The sequence below is a fragment of the Rattus norvegicus genome, chromosome 3 (assembly GCF_036323735.1).
Source record: "Rattus norvegicus strain BN/NHsdMcwi chromosome 3, GRCr8, whole genome shotgun sequence".
Lineage (NCBI taxonomy): Eukaryota > Metazoa > Chordata > Mammalia > Rodentia > Muridae > Rattus > Rattus norvegicus.
This window is the reverse complement of record NC_086021.1, coordinates 158,636,372-158,652,529: the sequence shown is the minus strand read 5'-3', so window position 1 is coordinate 158,652,529 and position 16,158 is coordinate 158,636,372. Positions and strand designations below refer to the sequence as shown.

Sequence of the window (16,158 nt, the reverse complement as noted above, 5' to 3'; positions counted from 1 at the left end):
ATGTACACGTCAACATGTGTGTGTCTGTTGTGTGCACACATGCACACACACAACACACACAACACACACACATACAGAGAGAGAGAGAGAAAGAGAGAGAGAGAGAGAGAGATAGCAGACAGACAGATAGCAGACAGACAGATAGCAGACAGACAGATAGCAGACAGACGTGGAGGGACAGGAGGTACATAATAAGCAACCATACCATAATGCATTCACAGCTGCAAGCACAGTGTATTAGACATAGCTGGAGAGGGAGAGGGAGAGGGAGAGGGAGAAGGAGAGGGAGAGGGAGAGGGAGAGGGAGAGGGAGAGGGAGAGGGAGAAGAAGGAAGTGGAAGGGATAGGGGGAGGGGGAGGGAGGAAAGGGGAGAGAGAGACAGAGACAGAGAGACAGAGAGAGACACAGAGAGAGAGACAGAGAGATGCAGAGAGAAAATTTAAACCATGAGGGGCTGGGCATGCAGAGCCCACTATAAATACTCTGTTTCCTGAGTTAAAAAGCTCCCTTCTTTTGCTTGTTTGTAAAGATATAAAATACCTTAAAATCAGAGAGCAAAAGTAGCCATTAAGACTCAAGAAAGCAGTTCACCTTATGCATGAATGAAGTGCTATTTCAGCTGAGACAAGCTTTCTGTGGAGGAGCAGAGTGGTTCTGCCAGGATTCCTGCAGAGTCTCCTTGTGGGTCCAGACATTTCCAGATCTAGAGATCTATATAGCTAACCTCACCTAACTTGCCTAATGTCTCCTCTATTTGCTGAAGACCCAGGCCTGTGGGATATCCAACAGATGTAGCGTAGCTTCCCAGGCTGGAATATCCTCTTCTCTCTCTAGTCCCTCCTCCCTCTGCAGTGCATTTGCTGACTTGCTCTTTAACAGGGACTTCAGTTGAAAGTTTCATAGTAGGTTTACAGTCAGATCGTATGGCTTTGTGTTGGTTCCACATTTGGGTAGAGTGAAACTGCTACAGAATGAAAGAAATTGAGGCAATTCTATGGAGTCAGGAAAATTGTCCTGATAACTGCAGAAACTCATGGTCCTAGCGTTTCCACATCCAATGTGTCCACAGACCTGTGTTCAAATTTAAAAATCTCTCAGATGATTCAGACGCCCTGCGACCCTGATATTAGTGGCACCAAGGAAAGCTCACACAGTCTCTTGATGTGGGCAAACTATATTCTCCAAAGCACCTGGTCACTGGTCTTTCGATGGGCAAGTGACCGACCCTATGCTGACATTTCTCTACCTCTAGATTAAAATTTTGATGAGCTGGAGTTTATTTACTAGAAACTGCTTTAGGTTGAGGTTTATGGAAAACTACAATTCTCTCTGAAAGACTGCCCTGCTGCTCTGTCCTTCCAATAGTCACTATCCTAAGGGGAGAGAGGCAATCAGGCCAGACGCTTCCGTGTTCCATATCACCCACCGATCCAGCCTGCTGGATGTTTATGGAGAGGCCTGAGTCATGTGCAGCGTGAGGGCCTTGGTAGCAAACAATAGATCCCCACCTCCTTGAATTTATGACAAGCTCGGGCAGCCATTGTAATCATCTCTCTGAAAATTATTAGCACTGTAAGTGACTTTAACTGCCCATGTTTCCTCCAGTATGAGTACCTGACTGCTTTACAGTTCTTTGCATTACTACAGACATGCCCATTATTTATTGCCATGTAACCTTCACTGTGCCAGGACAAGGTACCAAGAGCTGTATTACCAGTGGAAGCAGTACAGTGGATCAAATGTGAACCCTGTAAGGTGATGACCCTGAGAGGCAAGCAGTGTTCATTCCAAGCTTAGCTGGCATATATACGATGTTTAAGACAAATGAAGGGCAGATGAAAAGCCTATCTACACATATCTACCCATTTGCTACTGCTTAGATGTGAAAATTGAGTAGTTATCTCCATGTGCACTTTCAAACTCCAGGTTTGGGCTAACAGTAAAACTTTTTGCATTCTTGAGTATTGTTACACCTTAGCATGCCACATTAAGGTCACCTTGATTGTCCTAAACAGAGCACACTCACTAACAGGCTCTGAGACAATTTGGGTTATAACCTGTTTTTGGAGCCTGATTTTGGCCCGATTTTGGCAATAGTAAAAGAAAAGTGAGTAAGAAAGTGGCCTCAGCTGTTAGCTTCTGAAGTGAGAATGCTTTGAATATAGAATACTAGAAACCACATAACATGGGCAAGCTCTTAAGGGCAGCCTGCCTCACAGCACCTTCCACTGCGCACACGCGCGCACGCACACACACACACACACACACACACACACACACACACGCACACACACACACAGGAACGCATGCATGCATGCAGGGACCCATGCTTGTCTGATTGGCAGGCTCATCTGCTCATCTGCATAGGTCCAGGGCCAGCATCTGAACAGGTAAAGAACATATAGCAACCACCTTCATGTGGGCTATATGGAAGACCCCAAAACATTTACCACTTGTTGAGTGCACACCAAGGTGTGATGGTTTTTCTATTTCCTGGAGAAGGGCCTGATAACAGCAGCTCATCTACTTGGTAGTAGACAGGCTACAATTCTACAACATTCACTGCCTTTAGGTGCTCAGAGTAGTTTTCTGTGTACATTGAGATCGTGAAGTTTGACCTGGATGCCGAAAAGTTCAGCTATCTCCCGAAGTTATCAGCCCTCCTGGCTGTAGTACCTAAACTGCACACTGTGGGCTATCTGTTATGTCCCATTGGATATATGCTGGCTGAGATCTGTGCTCATGCCTGCTTGACTAGTACCACTAATGAGAATTCTTCCACAGACCATGGGCCCGGGCAAAAGTTCAAACTCAAAATTTGCAGTGTTTTTCTCCTGTCCTCCTGTCCTTTCATGCAGCCTTCCTGAAAATCCCACATCCCATTTCTTGAACAAAGGTAGCCTTGGCACTATGTATATTAGAGTGGTCTCAGACTCATAGAGATCCACCTGACTCTACCTCCTGAGTGCTGGGATTAAAAGTAGGTGACATCACACTTAGACTTTGTGCTACTCACTTCAGTGCAGTTCTATTTTCTGGACCCCCCAGCCTCCACTCAGGAAGGCATATCATTGCAACATGGGCTCTGGAAGTTGCCTGGAAATCCATGCTTGTGACTGTACATAGCTGTAAATTGCTGTGAATTCTACCCACTTGAGTGACAATTTAGCTGGATATATAACTGAGCTGGGACCTTTTCCTTACTTTCTTACAACTTTTCTCATGCATTTCTCACTTCCAACACTTATTAGTTCAGCATCAGGAATACTTAGTTAATTTCAGTGACCATTTCCTTCTCTCTAGGATCATTTTTCCTGGTATTCTAAACTGCCAAACTGAAAGTCCTTGCTATTCAACTGTTGAACAAATTTTCCACTGGCTCTCATTTATGAGTGTGTGTGTGTATGTGTGTGTGTGTGTGTGTGTGTGTCCACTTCTTGCCCTTTGTCACACTTTAAGAGATTTTTCCTTAGCCATTCTCCAAGCCCTTTATGGGATTTAATTCTGAGTACCACACTGCTCTATTTCCAAGGACTCTTCTTGTTCTCTCACTGCTATGTATTTACTTCCTTGTTTTGCTTTAGACAACTAATTTCACTTTTTAGCTCTCTGAAAATATTAATTGCAAAATTTAAAAAATGTTCTTTATCCTACCTATGACTATAGCCCAGACCCATTGCAAGGGCTTCGCCATTTGGTTCAGGTCTCATTTTGGGCTCAGGTTTGGTTGGTCAGGCAATTGCTGGATGTTACTTAACATTTAAGAACACAACAAGGCTGACAGGTATATGGGACTAATGCTCATGGGATTTTCATGGATTTCTTTCAGGCTACAGTGCCTGTGCTACAACCCTCTCTGGTCTTCTCACATCTTTGTGAATCTCACCGTCATTGTTTCTGGTGTCTCCATGTCCTTTTTTTCTGTTCCTTTATGGCTTTCTTTTTACCTCTTATTGTAATATTAAAAATGTTTTTAGGATAGAACTAAGGTAGTGGCAATACTTTAGATGCATGTGTCACTGAAAATATTTCTTCTTATCATAAATGTCATTCTAGTCAGGCTGGGAACCCAGAATGATGCTGAGACCAGGATTAAGTACAGACAGCAATGTGAAGGTGGTCCCAGAAAAGGCCACTGAGAATGTAGAGGCAGGAAAGGTAAGCAAAAGGGCTGGTGTAGGATAAGAAGGCATGGTACGATGGTTTGTATATTCTTGGCTCATAGTGTGGCACTATTAGGAGGTGTGGCCTTTTTGGAGCAGGTGTAGCCTTGTTGGAGTAGATGTGTCACTGTGGGCATGGGCTTTAAACCCTCTTTCTAGCTACTTGGAAGCCAGTCTTCTCCTAGCTGCCTTTGGAACAAGAGGTGGGGCTCTCAGCTCCTCCAGTCCTATGCCTCCCTGGATGCTGCCATGCTCTGGCCTTGATGGTAATGGACTCAACCTCTGAATCTGTCAGCCAGCCACAATTAAATGTTGTCCTTAATAAGAGTTGCCTTGGTCATGGTGTCTGTTCCCAGCAATACAACTCTAACTAAAATGTATGGCCATGTAGATTTTACTAAAGATCTATGTAAAATTCCTTGAGATATTCCTTAAAGGCCAACCTCTAGGACGTTCAGGTCAGTTCCCTATATCACTGCTGTGGACAAGCCCCTTCTCAGAGCTTACTCCCCCAAATATTTGCCCTCCCCATCCATGACCAGTCACTCTGCTATGAGCTTTCCAGCAGTCATAGGTCCTTTGCAATGAGAACCTCAAAAGCCAATGCATGTGGATGTCAACACTGATACCATCTGCTGTGTCAAAAAATGTTTCATGTTATTTCCATGACCTCCCACATCCCAATCTGCTGACTGATAGATCACATTGGATTGCTTTCTATTAGAAAAATGCTTCAGCTATGCCCGATGTGACTCACAAAAAGTCCTTTTGCTTGATGTGGTGATACATTTTTATAATCTCAGCTCATAAGACTGGGGTAGAGGGATCAGGAGTTGACACTATCCAGAGCTATATAATGAGTCTTTTTTTTTTCCTTAGTGATTAAGCTTACTGTTCCTAGAACCAACAATGTTGTAGGTGAGGTTGGATAGGTTCAAGAGCATGATGCAATCAGAAAGCTCTCCCGGTTTATCTTTTGCTTTGTAGACATCTATGGGTGTGGGAAGGGTTAGAGCTAGGAGATAGAGCACTGCAGAGTGCAGTAAGTAAGGGCAACCTTAGAATTGAAAAACGAAAATGTAAGAGGGTTCAAGGTGCAAGTTAATTGACAGGTGTCAGCTGGATCTTACCATTCACTTTTACTTGGACAAGTGTCCAGTTATTAATTCCTCCCGTTGTAAGCCTCTGGTTTCCTAGTCAACTACTTGTTTTTTAATGTAAACTAAGAACTGTGTTACCTGCTCATATTTTTCCCCCACTGATGACTTCCCTGTGGGTATAGAGAGGACTGACCTTCTTAATTATCTGTTACTATACTAAGTGAGTCCACAGACATTGAACTATATCTGTGATTTTTAGAGTCAGGAATTCAGGTCAGACCATCTAACTTCTATTAATTTGGTATTAAATAGGGTCGCTTAGTATCTAACTGGTGGGTGTGCTCTTCTGAAGAATCCAAGATGGCTTCATCAGTGCCTTACATCTTTCCCTGTCCAATATGATGGCCCTTGATAGCTGCACTCCCTGAGTGGCACCTCAGGGCTCCATATGAGAGGCAAGAAAAAGGAAACTCAACAGAGGACTCAGAGCATACCCTTTCCTGTGTCCTTTTGGTTACAAGCTAGTCACTGGAGCCAACACAGGTTTTGGCAAGAGAACATAGTTGGGAGGCATGTCAACAATCACCCACAATGATGTCTCCTTCCTCGGCATCTCCTTTCCACACACATGGCCATGATCTAGCGTCTTTATGAGGATGTATTCCCAACTCATTGCTGGTCTTCTAATTTGAGTAGCTGAGAAAGTTTCCCTTGCTTTAAATACATGTCAAAACAACTCCAAGCCCAGAAAAAGTATGCTGCTTCAAAACAGCTTAATATGTCCAATTACTGTGCATTAATAAATGATTCTTTTTAAAGTCCTACTTTCCCTTATGCCATTATCACTATGGTTTACTCAGGCTCAGGTTTTATTCTTTGTCACTCAGGAGCAGGGTAGCCTGCTATACTTAGAGCATTTAGATAAATTCTGGGTGGGGCAAGATTTTACCAACAAACCCATGATTTCTTGCCACTTATTCATTTATTCATTTAGTTTTCATGAAGAAAGACATTTGTGACATTTTGTATAGTTCTGGTCATGGTCTCAAGATAGTGTTTGAGACAATTAAGCTTTTAGCAGAGCTTCTCTACAGGGAAGTAAAATGGACAAAATGTAACATGTTGATTTTTGAATAAAGTCGTGATCAAATACAAAGAACCTAGAGTAGCAAGGAGGCACATTAAAAGCAAATGTGAAAAGAATATAAGAAAGAAGAGTCAGGCCATGGCAGCTCAATGGCCTTGAGGCCAATGTAATCTCTCAGAGGTACAAGGTGCACTCGGTTTCAAGGAACTTGTGTTTGTTTTCATATGAAAACATACACATTATGAAATAGCCAATTTAAATATGAATTGCAACCTGACTACTTACCCACTTTGGTTGACATCAGCATGTAAGGCAGTCACCAATCCCAGCTTGGCAACCACGCCAGAACATGAGTCTCAAGATCCTCTGCTAATGCTAGGAGCAAGCTTTGTTCTTGGAGAATTCACATAATATTCAGAGCTGACTTATTTTTTAATTTTTTTATAATTCAAGTGAAACAAGGATGGAAAGGATGGTGCTCCACCAGGCTGCCTGTGTGTGTGTGTGTGTGTGTGTGTGTGTGTGTGTGTGTGTGTGTGTGTGTTCGTCAAAGCCAGCCTTGCTTGCACCTAGCTCTGAAGAAGCCCCAATTCAGGAGCCCATAATGGAGACCCAAAGTTAGATACAAAGCTTATGGGCCTTTGACAGCTGTGGTCAGCTGAACCTGGTACAAGCTAAGCAAAGTGTCAATTTGGAATGCAGCCTGTGGTGTTGTATCTTTCTATTTTTAAATGTAGTATCTTCTAGAAGGTAGAAGCAACATCATAGAAATGCTTAACTTTTGTGGAATTGATTTTTGCATGCCATCAAATGGCAAATGGAGGGTGAGAAAAAAAATAAGACAGTCACAGAACCAGGAGTTTCTAAGAGTGATACTTGTGCTACTGTCCCTTACCCAGTGCCTGCTCTTACTCCTGTATATACTGACCTCATGTTGGCTTAGTAGAAACTGTGATTGCATAGCTCAGATGACTGGTGGAGAAGTCTACCTGGATATTTCCATATCCAGGGTAGCCCACCAGTGCCTCCTGCATAAAATATGTGAAAGATGAATATGTCCCCCAGGAAGGAATGACTACTTACTCTTAAAAATGTTTTTATTGATTTTTTAAAAATTTCATATAATTTATTTCAACTAGATTCATCCCTCTCCCCCAAGTTCTCCCAGGACTTGAATTGTATTGTTTATACTTTTTGTTTTCGAAGAGTTTTCTGTTTTCAAGGGTCTTACTTAGAATGATGTTCTCCTGTGAAAGAATCCAGTTTGTATTCCACTGAGATGGCACCTGACCTAGCCTTCCAATAGAAATCATGTAGGTGCTGTGCAGTGTGCATCCAGGAAACAGGTCTGGGCCCTGTGGCTGAATTTCCAATGCTTTGATGTGGAGAGAAGGTAACTTGGTCATTGAAGAGAGAGCCCATGCATAAAACCAGAAATTCAGAAGAGTATCCTCTCTATGCAAAGGGCTAAAAACTCTTCCTCTATACTGCAGAAATCTGCAAGCTCTCTGTTTGCCCTGGCCCTTGAGTAAGCAATCAAACCAAGGCCAGGCTAATCAGAGGTGTGGGCTCTGCTTATTATATTCAGGGTACAAGTGCCCTGCTGAGAAATTAAAATACAAATGGATTTAGCACTCAAGTGGAAAAAATAAAACGACAAAGATGGTCTCTAAGGACATGACAATCCTCAGCTATGGCTCATGGGTTTTGAGCAGAGGAAAAAAAATGAACCTGGCTCTATTTCTCTATTTAGACCCACAATAGGAAATTATAAACTGCAGGGTACACCAGAGGTAGGTGAGAATACCACCGAAGCAGAATTGTTACCTCCAGAATCATGTCCCTTCAAAGCAATTCTATTTTAATCTAGCTGTAGAAATCTAAGAGAGTACAGTTGTAGAGTTTGCAGAATCTGGACAAGAGGTCTATGGCAATCTAATGTTCACAACAACTTAAATAATTTCAGTGATTAAGAGGGAACAGAAAGCTATAATTAATTTATAGTGGGTAATAGGTCACATTAAAACATGAAACAAAATCTAGAATAGAAAGCAGCAAGAATTTTCAAAAGCTGAAGAATAGAACCAGTATGGTTGCAAAGCAGATGATTCATTTGATACAGATGAAGAAAGAATTTGTGTTCTGGAAGACAGATTTAAAAATATCAGCAAGGCAGGCATAGAAAAGAACAGAAATGAGGACCTCTAAGGAAATGTAGCACACAGTGAGAGAATGGAGACAGTAGGGTAGAAAATATTCAAAGCAATGGCAGAGGACTATCGTAACTGAATCAGGAGATGAGTTCTAAGTAAACCAGAGGGGCTCACTTAGTCCTGAATAGAATAAATGAGAGTTAAGACATGGAGACAGCATGGTGGAACTGCCGAACAAAGCCAGGAAGAACCATCAAAGGCTCAGTTCAAAGGCCTTCCTATCCTTGCTTTACTATTGACCACTCATCAACCCCACACATTCAACTACCATCTCCATGAACTGAACCTCTGCTTCCTAACTCCAGCCTCACACATATACACCACTACTTGATTACTTTGCCAAAATCACAGCTAAACTTGTAATCATCCTAGCTGGCCACTGGCAATATTGGCATTCTTGTTTACCACCCTTTCACTTGCTGATCTGTCACAATGACCAACAGCTTTAAATTCAGACTCCACTTTGTTTCTCTCAGATTCATCTAGGCAGTTTCCTCTGGTCTGTCCACATCTGGCTGCACTGGAGAAGACTACAAAAAGGTACACATCTTATTATCATTTCCTTTCCTACCTTCTCTTGCCTCTTCTCAGAACATCCCTCAATTTTAGGGGTCTCCAAGGCCTTCAAGCTTTGTTTCATGCGTCCCTGTTCCAGTTCTTTTTTTCCCAGCCTCACTGGCCACTTCTCTAGGATCCTCATCTAACCTTAGTGCATTTGACCAATCTCCCCGGAAGGATGTCTCCCAGTCTCAACACAAGTGAACTCTTTCTTATCCAATACTTCTAGTCATACTGCTTCCTTGCTCACATGTTAATTGTCAATAGTTAGCATAGTACCTTGCTCATGGGTGACACTGAACAATATTCCTTTAATGAAGGGTTTTCCCAATTCTTATTTTACAGCTGCATCAAATCATCTAAGCCATTTTTCCCGACATGAGTTAAAAAGTATGGTAATGAAAGAATAACATAGGTGCTGGCCTTGTCAGTGATGACTATCCTAGAGCTGACTGTGGAAATGGAATTTGTTACCAGTGGCTTATTTTCTATGTCGCTGTCCCTATCTTCAATACTTCTTCAATAATAATTTCAGATATTTGTCTTGTCTTATACTGGCTTGCTTAGCAAAGGTGCTAGGTTTTAACCTACTTTACTTGCTCTGTACCTGCAGCCAGGATATAGGTATGTTGGGCTTTTGCTGGACACATATCTAGCCTGCGATTTCTTCCCTAGAAACTCATTGCTTGCTAAAGGTGGCAGAGTCTACTAGCCAGATTCATACCCCTCTGAACCCACTCTTTTGGGGGTCTCATGTTTGTCTTTATTTACTTGCAGCAAGAGGTCCTGTCTTAAAATAACGTGAAATTTGTGATGACACCTTAGCAGCAAGGGAGCCAGGTGTCAGAATTTATTTGACAGGTGAAATAAAACTGAAGGAGGACCCCCTGGTAAGCACAGTGTTCTTTGTGTCCTCAGGTTTCTGCTGAGGACACATCTACGAGAGAAAAGGCTGTAAATCACAAACCCACATAAAGTTCATCTCTTACTAGAAAATACTCACCTCAGAAGAAGAGCTTTAGTAGGTAGTTTTGCCATTCATTCCATTGAGGTATGTCTGTGTGCCAATATGTAATAGACCGAATGTTTGTGTTCCTATTGGCTCCTTATGTTGAAACCCATTTCTGAATGAGCAGCGGAGGTGAGACCTTTGTGGTCAAAAGTTGGAGCTCTTATTCTAGGATTAATTCCATTATAGGAAAATGAACAATTAGCAGCATCTTAGTCTTCCATATAGGACACAGGACATAGATGCCTGTAACCTAGAGAAGACCCCTGACCAGAAACTACTGGCAAACGAATGCTCCCAACTCACATCCTCCAGGGAGGCCCCAAAGATTCCATAATCTCACAAAAGAGCACTCCAGCCAGGGATCAAGTGCTCAAACACTGGAGCCTATAGAAGCTATTTTACTCCCAGCCCATAGCAAGATGATGGTTCTGGCTAGTTTTATGTCAACTTGGCACTAGCTGCTTATTTGGGAAGAGGAACATGAATTGCAAAAGTCCCTTCACCATATTAGCATTTGAGGCATTTTCTTCATGGATGATTGATGTGGAGGTCCTAGAAAATTGTGAGTGGTGCCACTGCTGAGCTAGTGGCCCTGGGTGCTGTAAGAAAGCCAGCTCCAGTACCAGTAAGTAGCACTCCTCCCCAGCCTCTGCATCACTTTCTGACTCCAGGTTCTGGCCCTGCTTGAGTTCCTTCCTTGACTCTCCTTACTGATGGACTATGATATAGAAATGTAAACTGAAATAAATCCTTTCCTCCCCAAAGTGCTTTTGGTCACAGAAATAGAAACTTTAAGTAAGATAAGACCTATGGACATAGCTATCCCTCTAGCATCACCTTGCCCATCCTCATCCAAAGGTCACTTAACTCATGAGGCAAGACTTAATGTGACGTGTACGTAAAACAGACATGATTTTGCTGTGTGCTCTGTTTCTCCTCAAAGTAATGAACACTGAGCCATGTGGAGAGGACTACCGTTTGCTATGCCTGTGGGCACTGCACTCCTTCCCTGTGTAGTCTCCTGTGTTCCCTATTTGGAAGCAGAATGCAAAAGTACAGGTATGGCTATATCAACTTCTTTATGAGGACATCTAATGAAATGCTACTTGTCAGACACAAGTTAGCAAGACGCTTTTTGTTTGGAATAAATTCAAAAGCAAAGATAGAATGTTTACTTTTAATGAACTCAAAAGAATGAGATAAAAAGTTAAGGTCCTCTGTCCCTTGGGTTGGTACAATGTGAACACACTATAGTCTTCCTGTAGATCTCCTGGTGTCTGATAGGCATGCATGGCTTACTCTGAATTGTGTAGGGGTTTCAAGGGAGATGCTGGACTAGAAATGGAAGGTGTTTCCACAGATATCACCTATGGGAGGGAAGTAGCTCAAACATAGATACGAAAACTTCCTGAGTAAGAGTATGCATCTGCCTACTTCTCTACACCCAAAGTAGAGTGTCTCCATGAGGGATGGGGTTATGTGTTCACACACCCAGGTAAGGTGTCAGTCTTGGTTCTATCCTGGTTACAGGGTGCTCCAGTTTATGAAAGAATATTTCTGTAGCTAGCCAGCATGAAAACCTCTAAAGCAGAAGGGGGAACCCATATCTGAATGTCAAGTATCTGGGTTCTGTTGGGATGCTATTCCCTGAAAATCTGCTGAGAACTTTCTATTTTGTGAACATGCAATAGATGAAATGGTGGCCATAAGTGTAGTAATTGTGGTAGTAGTTGTGTGGGTTTTTTTTTTTTTTTTTGGTTCTTTTTTCGGAGCTGGGGACCGAACCCAGGGCCTTGCGCTTCCTAGGTAAGCGCTCTACCACTGAGCTAAATCCCCAGCCCTGTGTGGGGTTCTTGATCCAGCCTCTTGCACTTGAGGGTGACCCCAGTGTTGCCTTTGTGGGCAAGCAGGACTGAAGGGTCAAAGGGCAGACTCTCCTAGAGATCTCAGAGAGGAGACCGGCCAATCTGATGACATGGAAAAGATCTCTCTACCATCAATTCCATCTACACTTGTTCTCTCTCCCTTCACTTCTTACTCTGGAGCATTATCTTTGCTGCACTACTTCAGCAGGAGCTGTAGCCATAGAAACAGATACTGCTGATTCAGCTGAATGTCCTAACCGGAAGCAAGGGCCCATCAGCAGTGGCTGGGAAATCTTGTTAGTTTGGTCTGTTCATCTTGGGTTTTAGGTTAGTGGGCTGCTGTTCCCATTCAGATCATCTATACCTAGATAGATGCAGACACTATACCTAGAGGTGCAGACACTTTTAGTTGAAAATAATAAGGTAAACATAATTAACAAGAGTGTTTTCCTTGGAAATACAGCAAAGTCCTTAAAGACACTTTGGTGAAGTATCTTTAAGCCTCTTAGGAGTTCACAGATCAGGCCAGAATAGTGACGGGAGTCATCTTCCATGTGGCCAGAGTCTAACCTAGTAGGCAAACCAAGCAATTTTAAATTTCCAATAGTTCCTTCCCCAAATGTCTGCAAGCATTTTAGAAGCCCAAGAGCACATTTCCCTACTTCTCACTGCTTAGTTCTACAGTGGCTTTCAGCAAGACTCTCCCTCTCTGCCGTTTCCTCTCTTCCTCCGTCAGCTGAACATGAGTCACTGTATCATGGAGTCTCTGGGATTTGGACATAAGCAATTTTTGACCAGTAACTAAAGCAGAGCGGCGACTATTCTGATGGTCAGTCACTGAAGCTCCGTAGGCCAAGCAGCTTACAAAAGTCAGGAAATGTTCTTGGATACCGTGGGCCAGAGATTAGGAAGTCTAATTTGGAATCTTTTTCGACATCTACAGCCCGGGCTAAGATGATTTGAAGGCCTAGTGCCAGTGGCCTCTCCATAGGACCTGACTTGCTCTTAGCATAGTGGTTTCAAAGGGGATGATTATTTGCATAGCATCTTGGATATCAAAAAGTGTTATGTGTATCTCAGTTGATGAGAACGATGAGGGGCTCTTAGTGGTCCAAGTCTTGAAACTCACCCAGTTCCTCCTTCCCACCTTGTTGAAGACACACACTGGGTACTAAGTGAATCTGGAGTGAAGAAAAGACTGGGATCCTCCCAGGCATAGAGCAGGGGCAAGGTTACCCAGAAGGACAGTGGGTGCAATGGAATGTCGTCCTCATGTTTGAATTACACAGCTCACCACAGTGTTTTTTTTTAAATGTTCTAAAAGTCATTTTAAATTACATCTGTCTTAGAATCTATATGAGCTGCAGACGTATGAGAATGAATAATGGCCTTGCTTAAGGATGAACACATGGAAGTTTGGTTTAAAAAAGATTAATTTGCTAAAAATTGTACACTTAAATGAAAATGTGTTCAGAATGTGAAGTGTCCTGAATCCAGGATCATCCACTAATTTCCCCATATCCCTGCAGGCATCAAGATATAGCTAGTTTGCATGGATCTCTTTCTTTGGAATACAAAATCTAACTTCTACATTTTCAAATATACAAAGCTACACAAGGTAATTATCACTCAATCTTCTTTTGTTTTTGCCAGGGCTGGGGATTGAACTACAGATACTGTGTTTGATGCTGCATCCATTTTCTGTTGAGAAATCTAGACAAGAGTTACAGGGTAGGGGCTATAACACATGATTATTCGAATACCACATTTTAAAGACTTCACATTGAGGCTATGTTGCTTCTTGTTTGAAGCTGGGGTACCTAAGGGACAGTCTTGTACAGACATACTGTCATGATGGGAACAAAGTGCTTTGTCCATAATTGCCAAAGCTCAAGGAACTTAAGTACCAACTGAGTCTTACAAATAAAATGAGTAGGAGGGTAGAGGACACCAGGATAAAATGCAGATTATGGCAAGAGGTCTAATTGCCTTTCAAATTTATGAAGCAATATCACGAAAGGGTTTGGGAGGGAAGGTTTTGACCAAAGTAACTTTAGAATTGATGTGACTTTGAGGAATTATTAATGGGAAAGGACCCACACATGTTCTGTATTCAGGTCCTTTTCTGGGAAGATATTATTAGTCAACAGTTATGAATCTCCTGGTTAATATGGAACAGAACAGCTGAGGAATTCTCACTGCAGGAACAGGGAGCTGCAAGGGAACAAGGGGAGAAGGCTGCAGTGATACATGATATGGGAAACAGAGGTAGAGACACGGCTATGGACAGACTCAACTTTAGATGGGTATAGACAGAGGGGGATATAAATGTGTACATGTATTCAAAGTAAGTACAAAAATGTGTGTGTGTGTGTGTGTGTGTGTGTGTGTGTATGTGCCCAGAACCAGCTGTGAGACAGGTGGTCTTCCAGGAGTGCAGACACACCTGGGAGCACTGGTGAGACCACCACTTTTGCTCCAAGGGAGCCGCCTGGAGACCCCAGGACTTTGACAGGATCCTTCCAGTTTCCATCTGCTTGCAGAGCTGACCCAGAGCTACAGCCCTCTAGGCCTGGATCTTGCTGGCCGAGAGCTTGTCTCTGAGGAATGCTGACACACAGACTTACAGCAGGGTCAAGTCGTTGTCAAAGACAGCAAGACCAACTAACACCAAAGTTAACCAGACATCGAGAAGCAAGTGCAAGAACATAAGCAACAGAAACCAAGGTCACTTGGCATCTTCAGAACCCAGTTCTCCCACCACAGCAAGTCCAAGATACCCCAACTCTCTGGAAAAGCAATATTGTGATTTAAAATCACATCTCATGATGATGTTAGACGACTTTAAGAAGTACATAAATAACTCTCTTAAAGTCATACAAGACAACACAGGTACATAGGTGAAGAAATTAAACAAAACCATCCAGGATCTAAAAGTGGAAATAGAAACAATAAAGAAATCAGAAAGGGAGACAACCCTGGAGATAGAAAACCTAGGAAAGAGATCAGGAGTCATAGATGCAATCATCACTAACAGAATACAAGAGATAAAAGAGAGAATCTCAGGGGCAGAAGATACCATAGAAAACACTGACACAACCATCAAAGATCATGTAAAAGGCAAAAACTTACTAATTCAAAACATCCACGAAATCCAGGACACAATGAGAAGATCAAACCTAAGTATAATAAGTATAGAAAAGTGCAAAGACTCCCAACTTAAAGGACAAGTAAATGTCTTCAACAAAATTCTAGAAGAAAACTTCGCTAACCTAAAGAAAGAGAAGCCCATAAGTATACAAGAAGTATACAGAACTCCAAATAGATTGGACCAGAAAAGAAATTCCTCCCATCACATAATAGCCAAAACACAAAATGCACTAAAAAACGAAAGAATTTTAAAAGCAGTAAGAGAAAAAGTCATCTAACATATAGAGGAAGACCTAACAGAATTACACCAGACTTTTCAACAAAGACTATGAAGAGCTAGAAGACCCTGAGAGAATACAAATGCCAACACAGGCTACAATTTGCAAATTCATTTGTAATACCAAAAAGCCCAAAATAGCCCAAACTATTCTCAGCAATAAAAGAACTTCTGGGGAAATCAACATTCCTAACCTCAAGCTGTATTACCAAACAAGGTTTATAAAAACTGTATGATATTGGTACAGAGACAAGCAGGTAAATCAATAGAATAGAATCGAAGATACAGAAATGAACTCACACCCTATGGTCACTTGATCTTTGACAAAAAGGCTAAAACCATCCAGTGGAAAAAAAAAGACAGCATTCTCAACAAATCGTGGTGGCTCAACTGGAGAGTTGCAACTAGAAGAATGCAAAACAATCCATTCCTATTGCCTTGTATAAAGATCAAACACAAGTGGATCTTGGACTTCCAAGAATAATAATATAATAGCCAGAAGCTGGAAAGAACCCAGATGTCCTTCAACAGAGGAATGGATACAGAAAATGTGGATACATTTACACAATGAAGTACTACTCAGATATTAAAAACAATGACTTCATGAAATTCTTAGGCAAATGGATGGAACTTGAAAATATCATCCTGAGTGAGGTAATCTAATCACAAAACAACACACATGGTATGCACTCACTGATAAGTAGATATTAGCCCAAAAGCTCAGAATACCCA

At 42.1% G+C, this 16,158-nt stretch overlaps 1 protein-coding gene and 1 long non-coding RNA gene across 16 annotated transcripts in view; one reads left to right on the top strand and one right to left on the bottom strand.

Annotated features, from left to right (window-relative positions):
- Syndig1 (synapse differentiation inducing 1) overlaps positions 1 to 16,158 on the bottom strand; it is a 203,701-nt gene that overhangs the window by 42,645 nt on the left and 144,898 nt on the right. The gene's annotated exons all lie outside the window — the stretch shown is intronic.
- LOC120101729 (uncharacterized) lies at positions 440 to 13,607 on the top strand. 4 transcript variants are annotated; one of them, XR_005502562.2, is made up of 5 exons: positions 440 to 4,159; positions 9,041 to 9,104; positions 10,041 to 10,173; positions 11,078 to 11,193; positions 13,529 to 13,607. It is a non-coding gene; the product is annotated as an uncharacterized LOC120101729 (long non-coding RNA). The 4 variants fall into 4 exon arrangements; XR_010064983.1 differs by having other exon boundaries at positions 440 to 9,104; positions 10,041 to 10,143; XR_010064982.1 differs by having other exon boundaries at positions 440 to 9,104.